This window comes from Lissotriton helveticus, chromosome 5_1, assembly GCF_964261635.1.
Source record: "Lissotriton helveticus chromosome 5_1, aLisHel1.1, whole genome shotgun sequence".
Taxonomy (NCBI): domain Eukaryota; kingdom Metazoa; phylum Chordata; class Amphibia; order Caudata; family Salamandridae; genus Lissotriton; species Lissotriton helveticus.
In genome coordinates, this window is record NC_136065.1 from 595,990,608 (window position 1) to 596,010,751 (window position 20,144).

Here is a 20,144-nt window from a genome sequence, read left to right on the forward strand (position 1 = left end):
AAAAAAGCTTCTTTTTATAAATTGGAGGTAGTTCTGAAAAGAACTTTTTTTGATTTTGTTGTTTTATATATTTGTTTTTGTTTTTGTTGTTTTATATTTTTTTTAGACTTTTTAAAACAATTTTATATTTTTTTGGGATTTTTGTCAAGGGAAAAACAAAAACAAGGATTCCAAAACTGCTCAACAGGAGCAAAAAAAATTGAACATTTACGGACTGGCAGAGCAGCGGTGTTGCTGTTTCTTTAGGGCAATGAGTTCAACACTCTGCTCCCCATAGCAGAGCAGTTCGTCACACTCCGTGCACAGAAATTTGATGCCTGCAAACACCGGCTGAATGTTAGGGACCATTCTTCCACGGGGTGGTCCCGAAGGTGTTGCTCCACCAGTGGAGGTGCTGCCGCCATCTGTGGGTAAATTCCGTGCCAGCTCTCTGACACTCTCCCTGGCAAAGTTGTTAGGGTGTCTTCTTTTCACATGCCTGATTAAATTAGCATTTCCAAAACTATATTTTTTCAGAGGATTGCCTCTGGATAAACTACTCCCACATATTTTGCAGGTTACTTTGGGAGCGTTGACTTTTTTTTGTCCTTCAGGGATGTCATAAAATTTCCAGATGAAATGGTTTTTTTTTCTTCTGCTGAGGAGGGTCCTCATCTAAAAATCCCTCTGAATCACTGCTGGATGACTCTCTTGCAGCCATTGCTGGAGATCAGAAAAGTAGGAGATAAACACAGTACACAGAACAGCTCTTGCTCTCTCCAAGTACAAAGCAATAGTGAGAGAAATGGGTGGGTTTCACACAATTTGGAAAAAAAAAAGTTCTGAACCAATGAAAAGTGTTATTTTAAAGTCACATGGTTTGACGCGCTTACGCTACGCGCCCCGGGGCGCGTCCCGGGGCGTGTATCGTAAGCGTATCGGGGCGCTTACGTTGCGCGATCGTATGCGCTTCCGGGTGCGCTTACGCGGTGCGTCATAAGACGCATCTCGCGGCTACGCGATACGTGTCTTATGACGCAAGGCGTGGCGGCTACGCGATACGTCACGATGTTGTTTTCGTTCGCGGCAATAACGCTATCGGGACGCTCATGAGTACGCGCCCCGGGGCGCGCCGCAAGATTGCGCTTACCCGTGCGTTCACCTGTCCGCGCCCCGGGAGCGCACCAAAAAGAATTAAAAAAAAAAAAGACAGAATTATAAAATATAAAATTCGATTTAAAATGTATTATTTTTATAAAGATTTGCTATTAAAAAACCTATGAAATTCACTGAAAAAACCATAGGTTATAGACCATATATAGTTAGGAATTAGCATTTACAAAACCTTGAAAATTCACTGAAAAAACCATAGGTTATATACCATATATAGTTAGGAATTAGCATTTACAAAACCTTATTTTACTCACACAAAACCATTGAAATTCCATATATAGTTAGTTGCACTAACTATATATCGCGCACCCGCAATCCACTGCTGATGATGTCACATATTACATCATTCATGACATGGTCAGTGACATCACTGATGACATCACTGATGACATCTCAAATGACATCACTGATGACATCACTGATGACATCTCATTTGACATTACTGATCACATCACTGATGACATCATTCATGTGATGATACGATGAACATCTTCAGACTCTAATATAACCTTAGATACACTCAGTGTAAACAGACACTCACAGACTGTCACTCATCCATGGAGTTACTCACACACCTAGTCAGTCTTGCAAAGAATCAATCACACCTCCATTTCCTCAACTATATAGTTATACACACCTTACTTATTGAAACATATAATAACACATATTTACTCCGTTATACAATCCCTGATACAAGTTCACAATAATCCATACAGCCACTCACACATTCACTGGCTCTTATGCACAGTTATTTATATATGTCAACTATCACATGTACTGTGTTTTACATATGTACTTACTTTGACATGTAGCACTGAGATATCCATTCACTCACCAATACACTCATGCACACAGTCAACCGCCCAAACAGCTGTTTCCACATGCACTTTTGAACCCATACATCTAGTGAATCAACTGCTCACACATCTATGCACAGAGTCATACACCTCCCAGACACCCACACTCACACTCAGTCTCCCATACAAATACTTGGCCAACTAATCAATAACCCATATAGTTAGTCATATAGCTAATGATCAACACATGCATCAGATTACAAAACAACAGACACAATGATGCACAATTTAAAACAGTTTAGTCACTAACCCATGCACTCAGTGAGACACATTTAATCACTCACTTATACAGTCAGTCATGCACCTACTAAATCCTTAATCCAGACACTTATACATCCACTCATTATTCAATATGTAAGACATATTTTAACTTTACAGAAACATACAGTCACTGGATGTTGTCATCAGTGATGTCATCAGTGATGTCATTTGAGATGTCATCAGTGATGTCATCAGTGATGTCACTGACCATGTCATGAATGATGTAATATGTGACATCATCAGCAGTGGATTGCGGGTGCGCGATATATAGTTAGTGCAACTAACTATATATGGAATTTCAATGGTTTTGTGTGAGTAAAATAAGGTTTTGTAAATGCTAATTCCTAACTATATATGGTCTATAACCTATGGTTTTTTTCAGTGAATTTTCAAGGTTTTGTAAATGCTAATTCCTAACTATATATGGTCTATAACCTATGGTTTTTTCAGTGAATATATATATATATATATATTTATAAGAGACCTGTCATAACAAAATGTTTTACAGCTTAACAGCTGTGTGTCATAATATATATATATATATATATATATATATATTTATATATATATATATATATATATATATATATATATATATATATATATATATATATATATATATATATATATGTTAATATATACATATATTTATATGGGCAATTCACTCCGTGTTTGTTTGTTTTGGCAGCAGGTAACACGGAGCAAAGCGTGATTGAAGGACTGTTAGTTATTTTGAGCCATGCCGATTTTCATCGCTTTTTGGAAAAACTTACGGACCTGCTTTCATTGAGCGTAAACCTTTGAGCACAGTTTGGGCACAGTTTTATTTTAGGTATATATTTTGGCGGGAGGCGCTAGGGGGCGCAAAGCGGAATGGCTGCCTGAACCGCAGCTCCGCCGGGCGATCACACACGATGTGATCCGTTGTCCCTGGATCCCCACCAACCCTCTTTTCGCGACCATTTCCGGGTGGGGGAAGATGTGGGGCATGGGCGCTCCTACACTGTAGAGGTCTCTAACCCCGCTAAGCTGAGAAATGCCGAGATGACCGCAGCAAGCATCGGACTGCCTGACAAGATGGCCGGCGGCGAATAACAGACATTGCACAACCACGGCGAACTCGGCGTAGGACTGCCGGATAACACAACACACAAGGTCCGGGGGTGAGTTCCTACTGCCAGGCACAGTGTGGCAGAATTGCGCTGCTTTCACCCCCGAGCGGTGACGGCTGAGTCTGTAGGCACCCTTGACCGGGTGCCTGACAAAATGGCGGCGCCGGTTGAGGAGGCAGTGGGAACTTCGGACCAGCGCCGGTGACTGGGACTCGGCTACGTTGGGCTGGCTGGCCGCCGGATCGGCGAGTGTGGGAGCTGAAAACACCATTGTGGGGCATATGAGACTGGAGGCGGCCTGCCGCCGGCAACTTGGCGCCGAACGCACATACTAACCGGGTAGGGTAATCACAGGCTGCAGAACAAAAGCGGGAAACCCCACGAAGGAGTAGCGCTCAGCTTACCTAACTAGTTGCGGAGGGACCCCCTGTGGAAACGGTCCTGTACCTCCGCCTTGCTACTAGACGCTGTTGGCATACACGATATACATCCCACCTATAACGCATACACCCTGGCGGGAACCTACTGACGGTGACCATCTCAAACACGGAGTTTAACCACGAGAAGCGGCTGGCTACCACTGCCGAGGAAACACGGCGACGGCGAACAGAATAACGAGGGCGTCTGGACCCACATTGCGGAAAGTACATACACCGGCCGCCACAATGGGGAAGCCAGATAAGCAGCAACCGAAACTCTCTTTTGACAACAGGAAAGCAACGAAGCCTGCAGAAGATTTGGCGGAGGCCGGCGGTTCGTCAGAATCACCACTAAATAGCAACATAGAGAAGATTCTGATGGCAATTCAGTCGAATTTGCAAGATATAAACGGTAAGCTGGACAATCTGACGTGCAGGATGGATGGCATGGCTGCTCGGCAAGAAAAGCATGGCGAGCGCCTGGATGAAGCGGAAACAAGAATCTCAGCCGTTGAAGATGAAGCACGTGCGTCCACCACTAAATGCGCCGGAATGGAGCGAATTCTGGCGGTAATAAAAGCAAAGGAGGAGGATTTGGAAGCGCGTTCGAGGCGCAATAACGTGCGAATCGCGGGCCTGCCAGAATCGACTAACACAGGGCGTATGGAGCATTACATCGAGGGTCTATGTAAGGATATCTTTGGTGCGGAGGCCCTGTCGCAGATCTTCATTGTGGAAAGAGCCCACAGGTCATTAGGCCCCAAGCCGCCACCCGGCGCTACGCCCAGGCCGATTGTGGCGCGGATTCTCAACTACCGCGATTGGGACATGATCCTCAGGCTCGCGAGAGAGAAGGGTAAAATCACTCATCAAGGTAACACTCTGGAGTTTTATCCTGATCACACGGTTGCTGTTCAGCAGGCGCGTAAGGAATACACCGCGGTGAAGGCTAAGCTGCGAGATTTGAATATCGCCTATTCTATGTTATACCCTGCCCGACTTCGAGTGGTGTGGAAGGAACAGGCGATAGTATTAGCGACACCTAAAGCGGCACTTGAATTAGTCAAGAAAATACAGCGGGAAACGAGGTCAGAGTCCCAGAGCGATCAGAACAGAGACTCGGAATGAAGACACTGGTGATGTTCATCGTGGTCCAGCGGTGAGTGCTATTGCGCGGATGGCTACGATGGACTGCTGTATGGCCATCCTCAGCCGCACTGAGCAGAACTGACCGATGCGAGACTCATAGAGGTGAGATAATAGCGCTCTACTGCGAAACTTGGTACTATAAAGGTGGGGACAGGTGGAGATGACAGGGGCTGTAACAAGGGCTGCACCGCACTCATGTCCTGGAGTGCAGCTGATACCCGTGACTAACACTTGCCACAGCGATCTCCCCCACTGGATGACTAGTCCCGCAGCCACGCTAAACTGTAACTGTTACTGATGCTGCGAGCGATGGGTCAGACCTTTTTCAAGTAACTGTACTCACAGACCCTATGATGTGCAGAGAGATAGAGATAGAGACAACGAACCACTGGACACTGCGATGCATATCATGCTGCAAGGTATAGACTAACCGAGATAAGATTGGCACTGCCTGCCTCTGTTTACCTAACTACTTGGGTCCGGGTGTTGGCTTTGTGCAGGACAGACTGAAAATTAGATGAGTTGGGCCTATTTCCTGCCATGTACATTTGATCGATATGGGGGGGAGATGCATTTCCTCTATGACAGCGCCACTGCTTTCACCCATAATGGGAGTGGCGATGGGGAGGTGGGGAGAGCGGATCAATGGTCACGTATTTTGCGAATATGTTCATGTTTTCTAGAATCGCCTGCACCCTTTCACCGGGTGAGGGTTGTGCTCCTGGCGGTCCTCCATGAGGGTAATACCCAACACAAGTTCTTAAAATGAGCACTAAGTTGATAGTTATGTGTTTGGGAGAGTTGTGCTCTGAAGGGGTATGGCTTCGGCAGGTTGGGGATGCTGGAGTGGGTGGGTATTGGGAAGGGGGGATATTTAACTGTTTACTGAGACCGAAGACATTGCTAATGTACACTTTATTGGATGCTCAATGGAGAGAGTCTGTCATTGTAACTTCTGTACAGTGGGCTGCGGGTGGACGAGATTCGGGTGTAGCGCCTGAGGGTGTAGAGATTAGTTACTTTGCGCTTTTGATGTACGACAGGTTCTAGGAATAGAAGCAGAATTGGTCTGAACGTGGTTACTTGGAACATACGGGGGTTCGCCCGTCCTCAGAAAATTAGACAGGTATTTGCTAGCCTTACCAGATGGAACGTTGATATAGCATTCCTACAGGAATCACACCTCGCACCACACACACACGCTACATTGGGATCAAAGTGGGCGGGGGCATCTTACAGGGCGTCATATTCCTCTTACTCTCGGGGGGTGCTTATATTGATTAAGAAAGGGATCAACTTTGAGGAGAAGCAAGTGACACAGGACCCTGCTGGCAGATATGTGCTGGTGACAGGTACACTGAGAGGCCAACATATGACACTCCTTAATGTCTATGGCCCAAATACGGACGCACCCGAATTTTATCGGGATGTATGGGGACACATGCAGAAACATACTAACACACACATGTTATGTGGGGGGGATTGGAACGTGACATTACGGGATGGACTGGATCGCTCCTCACAATCCGTAGAACAACACAAACAATCGAGACTAATGGTGGGTCACATGATGGGAGATCTAGCTTTAGCAGATCTCTGGAGACTACGACACACTGACGCACCAGGCGCCACACACATCACCGCATCTCACAACAGTTGGTCCAGGCTGGACTACTGGTTGGGCTCCAAAGACGTGGCACTGTGGGTTCGTAACATACAAGTACTACCGCGCACATTATCGGACCACAACCCGGTCCTGTTGCAGATAGACATTCCACATTACGAACCCCCCCCCATTCCAATGGCGATTTAACTCCCAAGCCCTCACAGACCCAATATACATAGACACTCTGACAAAGGCGATCAAGGACTATTTTGCTAATAACTCCCAAACCACTGAGGACCCATGTCTCCTCTGGGAAGCCTTTAAGGCCACGATCAGAGGTGTATGCATTGGCACTACCATAGGAGTACTCAAGGACATCAGGGGCCGGATTTGTCGCTGTGAAAGTCAAATGAGGGACTTGGAATTGCAATATGAAGCGACGCAGGACGTATCACTGTTACCCAAATTACGCGATTTGCACACCGAACATGCGGATTGCTTAACTTCAGAACTTAAATACTTGGATCGCAAACATGTGGCCAGGGCCTTTGGAGAGGGGGGCAGACCGGGGAGTGTACTGGCGCGGAAAATATGTGAAGGACGGGGGCAATCAGCAATACTCCGAGTCAAATCAGGGGAGGGGATATTGCAAACACATTCGACGGACATATTGAAAAGCTTTGTGGACTCCTATAGCACATTATATCAATCTCAACCAACAGCGACAGCGGACGAAACATATGATTACTTGCATGACGTGGCAATTGGCTGGTTGTCGGACGCCGAAAGGGAATATTTAGCTCGGCCAATAACGGTGGAGGAGGTCACGGAGGTGATCACTTCACTTCCCAATGGAAAGGCACCGGGCCCGGACGGGTACACATCCGAATTCTATAAGAAGTTTGTAGATATCATCGCCCCCTACCTGGTAGATATGTATGGGGCCTCCTTTGAGAAAGCGTTGCTACCCCCCACATTGCGTGAAGCAATGGTCATTGCACTCCTAAAACCGTCCAAGGATCCGGAACACTGCGACTCCTACAGGCCCTTGTCCCTGATAAACGTAGATTCGAAGATACTTGCTAAATTGCTAGCTGTTAGGTTGTCCCCTTTGATGACTCGACTGGTCCTTCCAGACCAAGCGGGGTTTGTTCCCACCAGATCCGCCTCGCATAACACCAGATCCCTGTTTGCGCTGGCGCACTACCTGGAACCCTCGGTTAAGGCGGTGGCCGTCATGCTAGACGCCGCAAAAGCTTTCGATTCTATCGAATGGCGTTATATGCTAACGGTCCTCAATAGGATGGGTTTCCCTAAAAGGTTCGTCCAGTGGATTTCCCTGCTATATACTCAACCATGTGCAAGGGTCCGGATCAATGGCTATGTTTCAGCTCCGTTTGAAATTGGGCGGGGTACTAGGCAGGGCTGCCCCCTGTCACCCCTGCTATTCGCACTAGCGTTAGAGCCCCTAGCGTGCATAGTACGGCAAAACTACAAAGACTCGGCGTTGCAGTTTGCGGCTAGGCCACTGCACATATCACTCTATGCTGACGATATGTTGCTATACGTTCGCGACCCAGAGGTACATCTAAACCCGCTCCTTAGAGAATATATCCGATTTGGGGGGCACTCGGGGTTAGCGATTAATTGGTCCAAATCCTCACTTATACCTCTCACCGACACCACAAATTCATTTGCGGTTGATTACCCGCTAGAGTGGCAGCAAGATCCGACTCGCTACCTAGGGGTCATGTTCCACAGAGATCCGGACGAAGTCATGCGAGCAAACTATGGGGTGGTACTCTCCAAACTGGACGAAAAGATCCGCCGGTGGATCCACTTACCTCTCTCACTAGCAGATCGCATAGCGATCGTCAAAATGAACATTTTGCCCAAGTTATTATATCTCTTTAATAACATACCCATCACGCCAACTCAAGAAGTCTTCCGCCGTATAAAGTCCCTGGTACTAACCCTGATCTGGGCGGGTAAACAAGCTCGTATTGATCTGCAGACACTGACACTCCCGATTACACAGGGCGGATTCGGAGTCCCTGATTTTCTCCTATACTACCTTTGTGCCCAGGCACAATATGCAGCATACTGGTACCATGAGGTCCCCTATCTCACTCATACGGCCATTGAGGAGGGAGATGCCCATCCTGTCCCCCTATCAGCGATACTGACGCACACCAGGCCACCACTACACGCAAACGATATCAACACTGTAGACACCACGATTAAAGCATGGAACAAATTAGGGCAGTTGGCTCACAAAACCCCGTTATACGCACCGAACATGCCATTGCAGTATCATCAGGCACTGTCAGTCACTAACGAAAAGGTGGGGATGTCCTTGCTGACTAGAGCGGGTATCGACAAGATGAGCGATGTATTCCAGGGAGGCACATTTATGGGCATTGACCAGTTGAGTTATATTCGCAACCAGACTCCTATGTTCCGATTCACATACTATAGGCTAACGAGGGCATTGAGGGAACATTACCCATCCTTCCCTGCGGAACCAGAAAGCCTAACACCTCTGCAAATGCTGATCACTACAAGGGATCTATCACACTTAGTGTCCAGACTGTACTCTGCTGCACAATCAGAAATAGCGGGCCACACACTTAAAGCTAAAGGGCGGTGGGATGCGCTGCTAGATACTCCACTAACAGAGGAGGAATGGCACAGCTCATGCGCGCTAACACAGATACTGACACCGAACGGAAATCTAAGAATCATTCATTTCAAGTTCATCCACCAGACCTACTACACACCCACTACACTGCGCAAATTTGGGTTACAAGAGGAAGACAAATGCAAGCGCTGTGGTAGGGAGGGTGCGGACTTTGTCCATCTGGCCTGGACTTGCGAGAAGGTAGCGGGTTATTGGGCAGAGATTACGGCCACACTCACGGTCATGTTAGAGGATGAGGTGCAATGCACGCCACAGGTCTGTTTACTAGGTATTATACCCCAATTCCGAGCGTTGAAACGCAAATTCTGTGCAATAGCCCTGTTGTTAGCAAAAAGACAGGTGGCGCAGTGTTGGCACAGCCGTAGGGTACCGACTGCAAAAATATGGCTACATGACATGTCCATCTGCCGGGACAAATTGCAAACATATGAGGAGAACTTACCGGCGAAATCAAAACCGAAGGACGTATGGTGCTTCTTATCAGACTACCTAACCTCATTGCAGGATGATGAGGAGGATTAGCTCGACCTCTGGTTATACTATCGGGAGGGATAAGTGGGGGGTGAATGGGGGTCAGTTGGGGGTTGCACTAAGGACATGCCGGTCTACTGCTTCACACACTGTATAGGTTGTGTATAAGGGCAATGTAAGGTCTTAAGTTGGGGTATGTTGAATTTTCCGTTTTCCAAAAAGACAAAATGTGAGACTCATTTCGATTGTCTGCTCAGAGCCCTACGGAGGTTATGTACGGCAGCTCAGCCAGAAGATTTTTACTCTGATTTTCGTTACTAAATTACTGTTTATTGGATTATCAACATCACGTGGCGAGCCGGCCCCAGGGTTGTAGGCTCATGCTGTGTACTTTGCTTTATGTTAATAAAGGTCTTACGCAAAAAAAAAAAAAAAGTATATATTTTGGCAAATGTGATCGCATGGCATCTGGATGATTTTTCAGCCGTTGAAGTGTGCGATGTTTAAACCTCTGCGAAAGTTCGTTTCTACACGCGCACACCTTACCTTTCCTGCGTGTTCTTAATGTGACATCTTATCCCACGCGAAGCAGCTCTGGAATCCTGTGCTGCTTACCGACGCTCTGCTGACTTGATGTGCCGGTAGCCACCCGGTACAACATGAACTACGTTTCCGCCATTTTCTGATTGACGCATCTCATCGAGTCTTGTGCAGTTATCTGATACACTGTGGAGCACGGCTGCATTGCGCAGCTGATACGATTTGCAGCGCATTTCTGGAAGGCAGCAAGCATTCAATAGCACTCTCAGTGAGCAGAGTTAACAGAACGTGGAGTGAGAGTTATGACCGGATTGTAGAGCGTGGAGTGAGAGATACGACCGTACCTTTCTTCAGACTTTTAAATGGTACTAATTTTGTTCGTATGAACCCTTCATGACGTCAACGGTAACTACTTCTTTTGTTTTAGTTAGTTTTTTTAACAACTATTGAACTCTTTGACAATGTATTGAGTTGATGTGCCTTTTAAAGTGAATGATCTAGCTCTGTTACTGATCAACATTAAGAGTAATCAAGGTGTACATAGCATTTATTTAGTCTTTTCATAATTTACTATTACTGTGACTAGGATTGTTAGGTATCATCATAGTGTGCATGTCGTTTTAGTGTGCATCCTCAACTATTTTGTTAGCTTGTTTTCTGTCCAGGTTGTGTTAGGTATGTCCTCTTACGGGGAGGTGGTGGGGTTGTGTAGCTAAGTGCCCCATCATAGGGAGGTGTCTTCCCTATTACATGGAGGGTGTGGGAACTGTGTGCTCCAGTTCTACCTAGTCTAAGAGGTTTTGGGAGCTAAGTTTCTGAGTCACTCATTATTTTTATGGTTGTACATGAGATTCCTGTTATGTGTTAAGTCACTCATGTTTTCTACTGTTCATGAGATGTCTGAAAAGTTGTTTAAGTCACTCATTGCTTGCATGGTGTATGAGAGTTTTATGTTGCGCATGAGATGGCCGTCAAATTTAAGCCACTCATTACCATTTTGGTTTGCTTTTGGAATGACTGCTGTGGTATGGCAGTGTGTGAACAGGTCACCTGATGTTTTATTTTATTTTTAAAAACATTTTTTTGTAGATGAGTATGTGAGCCCGTGACCTGAACGCATGGGCGCGTGACCCAAGTGACGTGACTGTTGTCACATTTGTATGTTTTGTATAATGTGTCTAGAATTGGTTGAATTTTTTCCCTGTCACGCTGAGTTGGGACCCTTTTGCCTCTTGCCAGTCGGTTTGTTTGGTTTCTTGGGTTTTGTATGTTGTGTGTTGGCGTGGTGGTGTGTTGGTTATTTCGATTTGGGAGTAATGTCTTTTTGTTTGAGATAGGGAGAAGGTGGTGGTGAATGTAATTTGCTGGTTTGCGTGATTTGCTTGAGTGAATGTTAATTGCTGATCTTACCTGATTTCATGTTAATTTCTGAAGTTGCGGGATTTGACTTGATCTCCCCAATTTTGTTTCTATTTATTGTTCTTCTATTAAAGAAGGGAGATGTGTTGTACTTATTCCTGCTGCTCAGCCTAGAATGTTGGTGTGAGAGCTTGTTGGAATGTTGAGTGTGTAAGACTGCCTGTTGGATGAAGGGCTGAGCAGCAGGAGGCTGCTCCTGGTGGGGCTTTATCCTCTTCTTCTTACTTTACCAGCTTACCTGAAATAAACTACTTACAAGGAACTACAAGGACTACGCTACCTTTATTTACAACAATAACATATCAGAAGGAGCAGAAACAGCAGTGGAAGTGGGAGGGTTGTAGGTTACATTTGAACCACTTATGTCGTTACCGAGACGGCTGCATGGTAGCATCAAGTTGGTAGCATCAAGTATCCTTGCCCCACATCTTGCTCGTGTGCATCATAAAATGATGCATGTCAGCAAGGGGAATGATTGCTGCTGTGGAAAAAGGTTGGTTTGCCCCGTATTTTCCCACAATGCCACTGCAGTATTGTTACACCTGCACCATTGTTCAAGCCCACAATGTAGGGAAAGCAGCCAGAACTACACAGACCACCCACCCATCACCATGGGGCCCATTTGTAAATATTTTAGTGGGTATCATAAACATATCTAAATGTCTAATTATGAATTTGTACTTTTATTGTTGTATGTTTTCAGAGTGGGTAGAGGCCTACCCTTGTATTAATTCAAAAAGAACATTTGAAGGACAGAATGGTGAACAATATCAAACATTCACCCCCGTACAGAGATCTGGGCCTAAATCCATCATTTTTTTGCTCACCATGCAATTCCAATTTGGACCCAGCCATAGCCATATAAAAATCAGTCTTGACCCTGGTCCCATGGGAACAGTCCAGCCATAACTGCCAGGCCAGATCCTCCCTGGACTGGAAACAAGCACCCTGGGACCGGTTTCGGGGATTCCACCCTCATTAGCCAGACTAGCTTGACTCCAGTGGCATGGCGAGCACGGGACCCACGTCTATGCATACCCGTCTCACTCAGGGTGACAAATGTAAAAAGAACAATTGATGGACAGAATGCTGAACAATGTCAAACACTCACCCCAGTACAGACATCTAAGCCTAAATCCATCATGAGCAAACAATTGATGGATTTAACACAGATCTGTGACTTAGGGTAAATGTGTCATTTGTTCTACATTCTGTCCATCGTGTGTTATTTACCCCTTTATTGAAGCTGATACGAAGACAGTAACAAAATACTGCTGAAGGACTTTATTCCTTGCTTTGGCATTTTACTATCCATAAACAGTTAAAATGGAACTCACTTCACTGCCCAAATACTGCATGACATTTGCAAGGTCCTCCAAATACAGTAGAAATTTCACTTTGCCTATCACCCTCAGTCAGCTCGGAAGGTAGAGCGAAATAATTGGGTGCTTAAAAATAAACTTGTAAAGATCTGTGCAGATACTGATCTCATATGGCCTGATGCATTGCCCATTGTTGTCATGAGCATGCTAGCTACTGTAAATAGGGTAACAGAGATTAGTGCACATGGACTCAGCACCAAGGGGACCTTTGAGAGTATATTCGAGAAGACTGAGAAGGACATGCAGTGGTGGCTGCTTGACTGCAATTGGACCAGCTGCAGACCCCTCTACCTATCCCACCCAGAGCTAATGGCCATGACAGATGCACCGTTGCAGGGTTGAGGAGCCTACTTAATAGGGGTGGAGAACAGAGGACTCTGGTCTGTAGGGTAAGCTTGCCTTTACATTCATTTTGCTAGAGTTGTGATTGATTCACTCAGCATTGAAGGCTTGCTTCCGACCATCACTGTGGTAATAGGTACAGGTTCTCAAGGACAACACAACCACCATGTGCATTTGCAACAGACAGGGCAGAATGGTGTTGGAGGTCCTGTGCTAGGAGGCTCTGTGTCTCTGGAAGTGCTTTAATGCTCAGGGCATTTAACTGATTGCCCAGCACCTGGTAGGCTCTTTAACAGCCAGGGTAGATGCACAAATGGCAGTCACGCACTGAGGTGGTGCAGGGAATCTTCCAGCAATGGGGCGAACCCTGGCTTGATCCATTAGCTACCACAGAGAAAGCTCAGTGTCCAAACCTTTGCCCATTGGGGTTCACAAGTCAGTACTTCTTCAGAGATGCCTTCTGTCTCAACTTGGGCTTGGGACTCCTGTATTACTTTCCCCCCTGCCTCTCCTTCCTAAAGTACTGAACAAGATCAACAAAGACTGAGCCTAAGTCATCCTAGGCCGGGTGAGTAAAGTGTAGTACCCAGAATTCTGGGCATTTGTCCTCCAATCAGGTTGCCCCTTTGGGACTCCTGGGAGCTCCTGTCACAGCAGCAGGTCCAAGTCATAAATGGGAGACTGCACAATTTACACCTCTATTCGTGGAGATTCAGCGCTGAAGTTTATAGTTTTTTATTTCCCTCCCGAGGTGCTCGGTGTCATCTTGGCGACCAGACAACCATCCCCTCAAAGAAATGCATCACTGGATGCAGTCTGGAACCTGAGGGCTTTCAGAAGGTGAGGAATCTGCAGTTAGATAGAGTTTCTACCACAAAAGTAATTACCAAAGGTAAGTAACTTGTCTGTTTCAACTGGACATTGCAATTTGTGTGGCACACTGAATATAAATCAGTTCAGGTGGATGTGGCAGGTTTCTTCATTGGTTCATGGCTACAGCTACCCATCGACATCAGCTTTTGCATCATTGTTGATAGAAACAGACCACTAGGGAACATGAAGTACATAACACACCCCAACTTGAGAAGTCATAAGAGTTGATTATACAGCAGCTGAAAAGATTGCTTGAAGAAACTCAAAACAAATCTGTAAGTAGAGACTGCTTTATGATCCAATGTTTTGCTTAATTGTCTTTATTAGGTTTCTTTAGACACGGATACAATTTCACACTGTTTCACAAGAAGCGTATTCTAGATATTTTTTAGATTACGCGCATTCAATTTTACCTCATTACTACTCGATTAGCATTAGGCTGAAGAGGTAAAGAACATCATTGAAGTTTGCTAAACATTCAGAATGCACCTAAATACAATAATTTAGATTATTCTCAAGCTAGACAACACACTTAACATATTTTCTGGAATGTTTAAAATTAGAGTCTGTTTACTCTATTCAATCCCTTATGAAAGAGCCCTAGATTTGTTAAAACAACTGTAACTGATCATTCAATGTATAAAACATTGTTGCCATTGTCATCTTCGATTGTGTCCAGTTACCTTACATCAAGGGTATGCTTGATTTCCTGACTGGGAAAAGTGCACAATTTGGCTACTGCTAGAGCTGAGACTCTCCATCTCTTTGCAAGGTTGTTTATGTCTATTACCTCATGTGTCAAGAAGGACTTCAAGTTCCAAGGATGGGACAATCTGCAAAGAAATCATATTTTTCAGATTCTGCCGTACATAATATCAGTACTTGTTCAATGTCAGACAGGACCATAGAATGTGAACCATATCCCCTCCTAGTTAGCCGCATCGCTATTATCTGGAGGACAGAGCAAACTTTGTTCTGTGGAGTTTATACGGTGATCAATGCCATTCCTGAGGTTCAAGAAGCTACATTTCTTCTAGGTTTTGCTTAGACCTTTGTCATGGGTGGCGAATATTTCAGACCATTCTACTTCAGTGTAGGGCGGCTGGTGACATTTGAAAGTGGTGAGGCGTAAAAGTTCAGGATGAGTGGCATGTAGCGAGCGAGCGGAGCATACCTTCTAATTACACTTCCACCACACACAACACAAGGATGCTTTATTCCTTCTTCCGTCATTTGTACCACACGCAGAAGAGTGGTGCTTCATCCCTTCTACTTGCACTCAACTTCAAACATTTGAGACATACTGCATCCTATTTCCATTACTATCTTCTACAGAAGTATGGTACTGCACTCCTAATTGCACTTCGACCTCACACTACTGAATCACACTGCATCTTTTTGATTTCCAGTTCTAGCTCACACCGAATGGTGGCCCTGCATCCATTACCCAGCACTACACCAGACACCCACACACACACCAGCTATGCACCCAGCACTACACCAGACACCCACACCAGTTGTGTACCCAGCCTCTCATACAGGCAGCACTACACCAGATACCAGTCCCCCTCCCCCACTGTGCACCCAGCTTGCTCTACACTAAACACCTGCCAAAAAAGACTGCTCTACACCACACCATTCACTGTGCACCCACCTTTCTTACCAACTACTCTACACCAAACACCACCCACCCTAGGTGTGCACCCAACAACGCAGACCTGCAGCAGAACAAAGATACAAAGGGGCATATTTACAATAAGTGGCGCATCCCTGCATATCAGCAGGCATGCGCCACTTATTGTGCGCCATGCCTCCGCCACAATGGATACGCCGAACTTACAATGCGGTGGACCATGAGGCAAAAACAGCACAGATGCGTCACGCATCTGTGCTGTAAAAGTGGCGCATTGCTGGAGTTGCTCCAGCAAGGCTCTAGGGTGCCCTATCCTTCAAATTCTGCGTCAATCCTTACGTCTGCTTCAAGCAGGCGCAGGGTTTTGACGCAGCATAGGCCCCAAAGTGACTGAGTGAAATCTTGTAGATTTCACTCAGCCACTTTCAGGAGGCGTTCCTGCGCCAGAACGCCCCCCCCCTGCGCAGGAACACCTCCTTCTGGCGCAGGGCTTTACAACGTGACGCATCTCCCAGATGCGTCACGTTGTAAATACCCCGCACCATGGCGCATCTTTTGCACGGCCGCTGCGGCACAAAAGTGACGCAATGGCAGTGTAAAAGAGGTGCAAGGGGCTTGTAAATCTGCCCCAAAGTATTTGATGCCAAAACCATGTAGTCTGGTCGCACACCACAAACCAGCGTCAGTGACTCAAGTGTGTACCTTAGCTCTAACGGTAGATCCTCTCTTTCTGGTCTTCCCCCAGTATTGTGGGAATTTAGTTGTATGTCACATTCATCTTTTGCATCACAGCTGTAGGTTTCAATTGTCCAATTTTGCATGTTCTAATTCAATAGGGCACTGCAGCTATATATGTAGTAATACATGTTCTCACATTTTGCTTCACTGCACATTTCACAATTCAGAGATGATTAGGGAACTGTACCAGTGCTGTGTCCTTAAGCAGTTAATATTAACATAATCATGCATCAGTACCTGTTGAAATAAAAGTTTGTGATGCTGAGGACGTCTAAGTACCCCCACCAAGGGTGTTCACAGCATTTCTAAATCCGGCATGGAAAGCGACCTTTACTTCCGATTGTCTCCTCTCCTTTTTCTTTCAACTGGCCCTCCCCTTCTCTTCCATCCTGTGCACGCCTCCACCCTCTCTCTGAGCACAACTTTCCCAAAGTCACATGCACGTTTCCTTAACCTCTAGGATTGCATTTCTGAAAACTGCCCACAACTCATAACAAAGACTACATCCTCTCCTTTGTTGACAGTCATATCCCTGTAATGTAAGGTTTACTCAATCCAACCTGTTAATCCCACCGACCATCTGCATGAGCGCACATACTCCCACCCCCAACTAATGATCAACCCTAACTTTTATTGATATAATCACCAAGAAAATGAAATGGTTTGCTGAGCGGACAAGACTAATCCCAATCAATAACTAACAGTAACCAATAATACGGGACTAATCCATAACCTTGAGTTCGGGAGCAGTACGGTGTAATGTGCTTCAACTCCACATCAAGGGTAGTGAATCCTATTTAAATGCAATTACAATCTCACAAAAACCTAATCTGTAAAAAAAAAAAATATATACAAGTGCAGAAGTTGCCTAGTTTTGATTTCTACCCTACACGTTGTCTCACGATTGCATTCTTATTCCATCCCTGCTTCCTATCCTTCTTTTCCTCATTTTTCTCCCTTTTCTTCCTGTTGCTCTGGGTCAACCTTTGATGATGAAAAGTAAGTTTGGGCCCTCAAAACTCAGCGTCGATGCCCTCCGGTTGCAAACACCGGGACAAATTAAGCACTACGTTGTCAAAAGTTAATACGATCCTGTCTGCAGCACGCTGCCACAGACACTGTCATGCACTACAGTGACATTCACTGTCACAGCCTCTTTAACAGCCCTGTGCACTCTCGTGACTCTTTGATAGACACGCTGTCGTGTGCTCACGGTGTCAAAACCTAACACACACATGCACTGACATGACCCGACCCCAGCGCCGCCCCTGAATACAGTCAGCAGCAACATTGTGCGTGCAGATGCACTGCAATCGCGCGGGAGGGGGGTCGTGCGGGGGGGATGGTCGTGCGGGGGGGGGAGGGTCGTGCGGGGGGGGTAAGGGGGGTATTAAAATTAATTTTCAAAATCCTTATCCTACCTTAGAGGTCCTGAGCAGGTCCGCGCTGCCCGAGTCCGTCCCTTGGCGCCTACAGCCTACAGCCCCTCTCAGCCAATCCAGCAGCGCCAGGGCACGGCTATTCTTCGCCCGCCGCATGCCCATTAGGAGAACAAAGGGCTCCTAATGGGCATGCGCAAACAAGTCAAAACTCAAGTGCGCATGAGTGGGCACGGTGCAAAATTCGCCCTCCGTCCCCACTCATGCGCACCTGTGTTGTGCTGCTGCCTGTTGCCCCCCACTGGTCTGACAATCATGTCAGTCAACATGACGCCAGACCGCCCACCCCCTTTAGTCTCTGAAGGGGGTGGGCGGTCCGACGTCATGCTGACTGACATGATTGTCAGTTCTCCCTCGGCCTCTTTGAACTTAAGTAAACTGAATCAGTTTACTTAAGTTCAAAGAAGCCGAGGGAGCTGCGGGCGGGGGGGCTACGCCCCCACGCCCCAATGGACGCACCGCGCCTGGACTTTTCTAAATGCAAGTCCGTCATTATTCAAAAGGAAACACATGCAGTAGGCTTGCAGAATATTTCTCCGATCAGGGTTTCATATTCTCCCGAGACTAATTTTATGTAGCCACTCAATCTTACTAGATAGTTGTACAAGGTTGTAGTAGGTTAAATTGTTGTTTTCCTAATATTTGCACTACACAATGTTTCAGCTGCAAGAGCTGTCAGCAATGCTTTGGTCAATGGTGGAATTCTTTGTGCTATTATGCAACTGATTTTAGGGAACACTGATATCAGGTGGATGAGGGTCACATTATGTTTTGTAAGAAATTGAATTATTAATTGGAGGTGGATGACTAACCAAAAGGAACTGGAAAATAAACTATAATTAAATAAACAAAATGACACCAAAATGACAAAAGTCTGATAAGGGGAACCAGAGATATTAATTTTTAAAGTTTTAAGCAGCAATAGCACTCAGAAGCACTAAGTGCCAACGATAATCAATAGTCAAGGTAAACCAGTACCTATGCAAAAATTGATTCAACCGCGATGGAGCTCAGGTCAGATGCACCAATCCGGTTCATCCTGGTCAAATACTTCACCTACTGAATAAGGGCCCAATTTAATTACTGGCGGATGGAGTATTCTCTCTTGGCCTGGTGTAGAAATGTACTTCTGCCAGGCCAAGACTATTCAGCCCAGCAGATTTATAAATGACCGCCTAGCTTGGGGTCATTTAGAAAGGCATTGGCAGAAACCGCCTTTACAGCAGTTCCTGTCAATACATTTTACTGTTTGCTGCAGGGCTGCATTAGAAGGACACAGCACTGCAGCAAACAGTATTCTTTTTTCTTTTTAAAAAAAAAATCCAGAAACTCGTTTTTTTTAAAGAAACAAAGTAATGCTTTGTTAGCTATAGGAGGCTTCTCCCTTGGTGAGGGGAGCATTAGAACGTTTTTCCTGTTCCTTACTGCCAGGTAAAACCTGGTAGTAATAAATGTAAAAAATAACAACATGTTCGCTCATCTAAATTGGGTGGGCGGCCATTTCTACAATGGCTCCTACTGCCCAGGGCCATTGGAGACATTTGGCCTCGGCAGAGACAGAGTAGTGTCCACCGTGGCCAAACCTAATGTTCACCCGCAATTAAATTTGGCAGGTGGAACACTATATTGGTGGGGAGTACCCTCTCTGGCAATATATAAATCAAGCCCTTAGTCTTTTAGGTCCCAATTCACACCAGCGGGGTACACTTCTAAAGCCCCCTAGGACCTTAGGGGAGGCACTTAGAGACTCACAGAGTGTCAGGCAGGCAGCGGGCTCTAGTTCAGGTCTAGGTGCCAGTGGTCGGCTGGGCAGTTGTAGGAAAGGCTTATTGTAGCTTATTGTATACTTGTAGCAACACAGGTGGTCAGTCAGCTGACAATTGGAGTCCTCTTTTTTCCCTGGGTACAAGTGGGAGAAGGTCCAGTCCTTCAGGTCTCCTCTCAGGTCACAGACAGCAGATTCCGTCCTCTTCTGTTCTTCCTTAGGTCCAGGAGTGTTTGAAGGTTGGTGCCTAGAGATGACATATTTATGCCTGGCATGATCTAAAGC